The sequence below is a fragment of the Trachurus trachurus genome (assembly GCF_905171665.1).
Source record: "Trachurus trachurus genome assembly, chromosome: 5".
NCBI lineage: Eukaryota > Metazoa > Chordata > Actinopteri > Carangiformes > Carangidae > Trachurus > Trachurus trachurus.
This window is the reverse complement of record NC_139896.1, coordinates 16,406,466-16,415,044: the sequence shown is the minus strand read 5'-3', so window position 1 is coordinate 16,415,044 and position 8,579 is coordinate 16,406,466.

The following is an 8,579-nucleotide window of genomic DNA, read 5'->3' as shown; positions in this document are numbered from 1 at the left end:
TAGATAGATAGATAGATAGATAGATAGATAGATAGATAGATAGATAGATAGATAGATAGATAGAAAATATACTTTCCTCTTTGTGTGTTTTTCATGTCCTGTATCCTCTGTCTACCTCTGTGCAATGATTTAATTTGTTATTTTATCCATTGAGATGTAGGTAACATATAGTCTTTATGAGAAAGACTATTATGTTTAGGTTGTAGCCTATTAATGTGCAATAAACCAGAACACTGATGAACTATATTCTAAATGAGTAGGCTAATGTAAGATGAAATGTAACCTGAACAGGTATGACAGAAATGTAATAGAGCGAAAATAATATTGGTTTGAAATAATGGGGCAGAATTAAACATTACAGTAGTAGCATATAATTAAGTAGACCTGACATGTATATAGCCTAATGATTATATACTGTGGATTTTTTTATTGTGGCTCCACTGTATGCATGCATGGACTGTTTTTCAGTACACATTATTTACATAGTATAGATTTTCTAATGTAAATTTTAAGAAAAAATAAATCATAGAGCTCATAACACTGCGTTACCTAATCAATATTCTTTCCAAAGGTTTTACTGCATGTCAGAATGTGTAAGGATTTAGCAAGGTTAAAAAACAGACTCCTTTTAGATTTAACTTCCGCAACACAATGAACGTTCCCACAGGGATCAGTTAGATCTTATCTGATCTCAGTATGTGCAATAATGTGCAGTTGCATATAACAACTCCTTCAGATGTTGTTGATATATCTTTGTTATAACACAATAACATGAATTCACACACCACCACCACTGCCAGTCAAAATGTTACCTGTAATCCCTGTGAATTGGATGACTCTCTAATCCTACCTTTTGGCAAATAAAGAGGCAGACATCTTAAATAGCATGAAATTTGTCTGTGCACTGTAATAGAGATGACATTAGATTCAGTTCAATTTTAGACCCAAAAGGCAGAACACAGACAACAGGAGACGATGAAGTAGCCTAGTTAAGAGAGGTTTTATTATTATTTATAAGCTTACTGACTAGGGCAGGACTGTTAATGGAATGGGGTAAGACGCAGCTAGAACAGCACAGCAGGGCAGGTAAGGAAGGTTTATGATGGAGTATAGTGGCACGACATACAGTAGGACTGAGTTTGATGTGACAGGTGACTGGAAAGGTCTACTCTGTACGACAAGAGACACCCTCAACCCCTACTCTGTACTGTATCATAACACTGGAGGTCCCTGGTGTGATAACCATCCAGGATCTGACGAACAGAAAAAGTACAGTGAGCCTGTTGAGATTTCAACCATTTGGCAGGGCTATTGTACCAGACTTTTTCGATTGCTCAATAGTTTCCTGTGTCTATGTCTCCGCAGCTCTTCTAATGAAATTTAATTATTCTCAACATCATAATTAATCCCTGCACTGAAGAGATGGTGAGAGAAACTGAACTAGCACAAGGTTGATGCATTTTGTCATCGCTCCCATAAACTGCCTTGAGGAATAGGCTGGACCAGTCTAGTCGACTTTTGAGCTCTGTAAAGTGGTGCAGCTACTCAAGTCTCTAATGAACCTGGAAGTTTTCAAAAGCAATGAATTACTACTTGGTGATGTTTTCTGGTGGATGGTTGTGGCCATTTTTATATCTTCACCTGCTCTCAACAGTGGTATGTGGCGTGATGGTAGGCCTATTGTAGATTCATCTGATTGGTAAATCATTCTTCTTTTTAATCAAGGATTGAGAACTGTCACCTGGCCTCCTCTGGGATGTGATTGTTGTCATTAGACATCAGGTGAGACATTTGTTTCACCACATGTTCACACATCAGTATGAGGGGCGCTGTTTGCCTATAGCAGCCAGCTACAGTCTGAGTGACTTTTATTAAAATGACAACTATAGTCTGAGAAACATGGCTTTTCTTGGCCTCCCACATCAGATTCTTACATTACTATTTCCTGGTTTCAACTGCATCTATTTTCTTTTGACCTGCCAGCAATAATTTGGTTTTTTTACTTTGGTAAAAGTGACTGACACAGCAAAGTCCAGATCTGACGTGACTTAGATGGTCTGCTTTGGGGCAATAAACACCTCACCAACAACACTGAGCATCTGTTACCATAGCAACTGTCAAAGTCTATATGACAGCACCATATCCTCACTAATATCAGTGAGAACAAATAGAATAAAGATTGTTGAGGCGAAGCAGAGATTATGTGATATGAATACACTGGCAGTGAGACCTCTGGAGTTAAACTTACACCTTTAACTTGATTTTATGAATTATCATTCACGGTACTCTCTCTGCTGAGGTCTCCATGTGAACAAAGCCATCTCTCCTGGCTGTTTTGAAGACAGAAGAGAAGGCAGCTTCCACAAGTCTTCAGGGAGATATTTGCAGATGCAAACACTGATTTCCATCTGCACTGCTAAAGCCAAGGGGAACAATTATCTCAAGCAGGGCTTGAATATTTCTTTAACACTAATTCTTGGGGTAATTTCTCAGACCAAGGTGATGGTGTTTAAAGCAATTTAGTGCCCTGGAAAATACTTCAGGCTTTACACAGCACATTATTAGAGGAAATAGGCAGGATTACAAGCTATGATTGTTTGAATGACCTGCATGTTTTATATTTAGACATTAGTTGTTGCTGCCTAGAGTGATAATGTTCAATTTTGATTCTGAAGAGGTTGTTATTTTATTTCTGGTAGAGGTTGTTATTTTTTAATAAATCCTATAAATAAGTAGTCTCATTGAGAATGGGATCTTTTTCAAGTGATGCCTGTGTACAGATATAAACATACAATTTATACATGGAAACACATTTTAAAGTAAATACACATATAATTCAGAGATATGCACGATACAAATCAGTACTCAAGAATGAAAACATTTAATTTAAATACATTTAAGTGCAGCCTTTTATTCTTTCAAGGGCTCCAGTGACATAAGAAAATGTAACCCGATCTTTCCCAAGTTCAGTCTGAACAAGAGCAAAATGAAAACTGTCCTGTGACCTGACGTTATACGTGTTGTACTGATGTATATAATTATAAGTATGTTGCAGCAGATCAAACACACAATGCTGCTCCTACGTATTATATTATAATAAAATATAATAGAAATAATGTAAAATATAAACTACAGACCTACAGTTAATGTCTGTTCTTCTCAGACCCTTAATTTCTAAATCTAAATATTATTCTCCCATATAATAAAATAGTTATACCACAAAATGAGAGATCTTCAATAAATGTTTTTCTCTGATCGGTATCATATCACTTTTTTTTATTATCATTGGACTGTTTATGCAATAAAGACACTACAGACAGTTGACAGTTGACAGGAACAATATGAGTCTAGGGAACATTCACTGTTTGGTTTTGAGCTCATACTGATCCATATAGAAAAGTCAGTCCACAGTCTCACATCAGGTAACCACAAACCTCTTTTTGTCTCCCAAAGGTGTAATCTAAATACAGAATTGTAATTTATTTAATTTAATTTAATTATAATTAGGTTATTTTGACAACAATGCAGTCTTAAACACTCTCATTCCAGACCCTGTTTCTCTCAGTGTGTTGTGCAAAACAGCTGAGTTTCCTAACAGAAAAACTAAACTTTCTTCACTGCTTACAGTTTGCATTCTGTATTCTTCACCTCTTTCCCTTTTTTCAGTATCTTTACTTCCTCCACTGCATCTTCATATAAATTCAGGACAGCAGCACAGTATAACTTTAGCTTGTGCTTGCCTTGAGCTTCCCTCTGCCATTTCTTCCAATGTTGCAGTTCATTATGATGTCTTTTGTCTTACTTTCTTTTTGTGATATAAGCAATTGAAGTGTTCAATATCATATTTTTATTATATAGCATTAAAATGTGAAAAATAACCTGTTGCTACTTGTAAACTGTCAGCACAAGGATCCCTGAAATATTCTCATTGTAAAGAAAGACTGAGCAAATCAACTGTTATCATAGAGGCAGCAGTATGCTTCCATACAGATTCAGAAAATATTTTTTATATAATCACATGATAATGATACAGATAGCATTTGGCTGTTATGAATGCAGGGGGAATGGCCACTGTGACAAATGTTTAATGTGAGCAAAACAGGATACATTATTTATATACAGGATATATATATGTCAAACTGTAGCACAGATCAGAGCCATAGTGGCACAGATGTGGTGGTTGCTATGTTTGTACCATTTTGACTGACAGTGCAGCTGTACTCTGTGAATCTCTCAGATTCTTTGGCTGCTCGCTGGACAACAGATAAAGAGACAGAATACAATTTATTTCAACTCAAACAGTGGCTCTCAGTTTCTCATCTGCTCGGGCTGATGTAAACATCATCTGATTCCCAGAGCCAGGCAGTGATCTCATGAAATGCTGTCTGTATGGTTGATTGTGTGCCGGCCCTCTGCTGTGGCTCCTTTAGATGCTAAACACAACCTCGTGCATTATAAAGATCATCAGTGTATACGATGAGTCTACCCTTTTTCATGGTGTACAGAGGCCAGAAAAGGATCTTACTAAAAAGAAGTATAAAGCAGACCTCATTTAGCCTCATTCATCACCTATTTGTTCCCACTAAACTCAGCTCTGGCAACTTCCTGTAAATGTCTAATTGGCTAAATGGCAATTTAGGAATCCAGCCTTCACTGATGGCTGCACCTTTTTCCAGACTAACAGCTCACTGATTGCTGCTTAATTTCACTCTAATGTCTCGACTTGTCACCCCCAGAGAAGATCTCACTCTCGTCCGTGTCCGTAATACAAAATCCTGAGGTTACATTTTTTAAAAGCAGAAGTAAGTGATATATTTGTGTTAATATAAGTCTTAAATAGTTATATCTTCCGACAGCAATCACTTACATAGAGTGTTTGGTCTGAAACACGGGTCTCTCAGTCCCTCTGCTCTGCTCTGAGCCGAAGAGAAAACATTTATCGTATCCTACAGTTTTTATCCAATGAGGAGAGAGAACTGCATGCAGGGCTGTGTGTGCAGCCAAGGGACGCCGTGAATGTGGTGACGTAGGGACGAGGACTGTTATGGTGCGTTCAAGGCAGCCCGTAACTCATGTTTTTCCGACCTGTGAAGTTGTACCAGTTCGATCTGGTACGAGTTCACGGGTCGGAAGTTACGAGTGGCTGTTATAGTGACTTTCACCGGTAAAACAGGTCGGAAAAACACGAGTGGGTTGCCTGGAACGCTACAAAGTCGTAAGTTGTGACTTGAAGCTGTAATTTACGGTTTCAAAAGCCTGCCTGGAACGCAGCATTAGCCAAAACGACCGGATCGCTTACTTCTGCTTTAATGGTTATTGACCAGTGATGAATGAACATGTTTTTGTCAGAAATGCTCCTGTAAAATATGTCATTTGTGCAACAGTTTTCTTATGGCCCATAGTTACTTTTAGCTCACATCTAGTAGTAGTCATGATGGAAGCAAAGGGCAGTAGTATAAAAAGTTCCCCAATTCAAAGGCTGCATCCTTTGGAGGCTGCGTTTTAAAACTAATTGCGTCATTGTGGCATGACTGGGCTCCTTCAGACGTCACGTGGCTGAAACATGCAGCCTTCTTCAACAGGTGGATCCTTGGTGGTGCAACCATATCCCGAGATTCCTTGTTCAACAATAATGAGAGCCAACAATAATGACTTAGATGATGACTGTATGACTGTAGAGCCTGAGGATTAGTTTTATAAGTCTAATCCTCAGTTAAATGTAAGTTGATCTCATTTTGGTTCTGCCTTTTAGGTCAACAAAATGGCTCACTTTCATAATTTGACCATGTCTCCAGAAATATTAGAGAGCTGAACAAACTTAGTCCACATTACAGTCCACGTCAGTTTAGTTTAATTTATATAAAAGAAGGGACAATGCATACTCATATTTGCATGTAAATATACCAGATTGTAATACCAGGCAAATTTCCATCTGCTGTCCCTAGGCAGGTTGATAAGAAAAAGGAAACATTCAGAAAAAAACGGAAAACAGAAACAACAAGGCAGCAGAGATAAAAATAAAATTAGAGAAAATTAGACTACTAATACCCTATTCAGAGTTTACAAAGTGCCCAGCAGTAAGGTGTCAGTGCGATTTTAGGGAGAAGCAGCAGCAAAGTTATTGCACATTTTTACACAGGTCAATCAAACTTAATGGTCACAAGTTGAATTTTCTTTTAACCACAGCTTCAGGTGTTTCTTATGAATAAGTTGGGCACTCTCACCAGGGTTGTGATACTGTTCAAGATGGCACCTTTAACTGACAGGATCTTTTCATGTGGGTTGTAATGAAAGGAAAGGTCAACAAAACAAAATAGTTGTGTTTAATTCTTATGTGAAAGTAGTAATTTATGTTGTTTGTGACTGTTCAACAAAGTAAACCATGTTGTTATCGTTGTGTCTTTTGTGAGAACTTGTATTGTAAATGAGATTTTGGCACAACATATCCTTTTTGCCCTGACAGCCAATTTGCCAAATGCAGCAATTTAAACAGCTACATTTGAAATTCAATGTCATACAGTACTTCTTAAAAGGTTTTTCTGGACTCAAAATACACTGTTCTGAGTGTCACCCTGTCAAAATCCTGGGGTTTAAATTGCGTTCCCAGCATGCTATGCTGCCTCCTGTGGGAACTTTGACCACTGCCACTCAAAGCACAATGGTCCTGACAGAGCGTACGCTATAGAGCCATGGGAGCGAGTGGTAGGCTCACAACACGGACATCGATGGGCTGTCACAGCATGCACCCAGTTTGTCTTATCCAGCCACACATCTGACAGCTGCTCCCATGCTATCACTGCAACACTCACACTTGACAGGAGTGTATGGAAGTGGAGTACAATAAAAGGAGATACCACTCTGTAGTTTGCTTTGAAGAGTAGGTCAGGATGTGTTGGTCATGCTCTTGTTGAAAACCGGAAATGCGTCATGCTCTGACCCACACTAGACAGAGTGTATTTGTTGCTCAAAAAGAATAAAAAATGTGTAGTGTTTCAAATATTAGACAATTTGGTCAGTTAAGGTGTAGCTGTGTTTTATACCTGAGCTGCTTCATCATGAATGAGCTTCCTAAGAGAAACAGCTGGACTGGAGTCAAAGCTGCATTTGAGCATGAGCAATGAGTATAACAGGTATGTGAGCTGAATGGAGGTTTTTCATTTTATGACACAAAGCACAGTAGATATTTTGTAGTCATTAGCGCTGGAGACGTTCAAATTAAAAGAATTGCTTCATGGTCACAAGGAATTTTCAATACTCAAAAAGCAGTGATTTTCATACTCTTTTAGATCGCCCTTGTCTGTTTTATTAAAGCAGAAGTAAGCAATCCGGTCATTTTGGCTAACTTCTTGTCAGCCGATGGAGTTAGCAGTCCCCGCCCTCGTCCCTACGTCACCACATTCATGCGCATCCCTTGGCTGCACACACAGAGAGGACCGCCCCTTTATGCCGTTCTCTCTCCTCATTGGATAAAGGTTGTAGGATACAAGGAAAGTTTTCTCCTCGGCGTACAGCAGAGCAGAGTGACTGACAGACCCGTGTTTCGGACCAAACACTCTATATAAGTGATTGCTGTTGGAAGATATAACTATTTAAGACTTATATTAACATAAACATTCAGCTTACTTCTGCTTTAAAGAAATGTTTGTGCCTCATGTTCAAAAAAGATTTAGAAGATTAAGAAGACCTTTATTGTCTGTTTGTATGGAAATTTGTTTTGCAGCTCCACAATCCGTCTGTATAACACCACTCAAAAAAGTTATTATGTTACCTACTGTATGCAATGATTAAAATAAACGACTTTCCTTCTCTGAGACCCCAGTTGCCCCTTCAATGACAATTTTTCTTGTGCCTGTGTTAACATGACATCTACCAGTCAGTTGCAGGACAACTCACATGCCAAAGTCATACATTTTCAGTCCTGTGTCAGTGTAGGGTCTTGTTCAGTGAGATTTTCCCTCTGCAAGTTTTAGCATCTTTGGTAAAACACTGGCACAGTTCTCCCAGAGGCAAAGGCAGAGGCTGCTTTTTGAAGGATGGATTCAGCCAACCTTGAGAGAAATAAACACAGAATATAAACGAGGACATTATTATTAACATTCAATATATCACTCAATTGTAGGTCATAAAATGCTGTGAAGTCTCTATCCTTTTCAGTTATGTTTATATTATGTGTTTTCCGTGACAGCAATTGACCTGCCTTCAATTTCACAATATCCAAAATGACTCCATAGAATGATAACTCTCCCCTGTAGGCTACTCCAGAAGGCACAATTATGGGTAGGCTATTTGTTGAGTAGCCTACATCCTCCACAGCTACAGTACATATTCCATGATTCCATGTCATCTCCAGGGGAATATCACCGTGTAGCCTAGTCTTTGACAGACAAGATGTCTGGATGGATCTCCCAGTGCTCCCTTTGTAGCTTGTTCACGTGGTTCTGAGAAAGACACTGAATAGACACACCATAATAGACATTTTCAGTGAAAAAAGGACAGAGACAGAAAATGTTTGGATAGTGACATATACTATATTGAGAAATGAAAAGTGGTCCCACTCATTGTGCACTAAGGCGATTGGG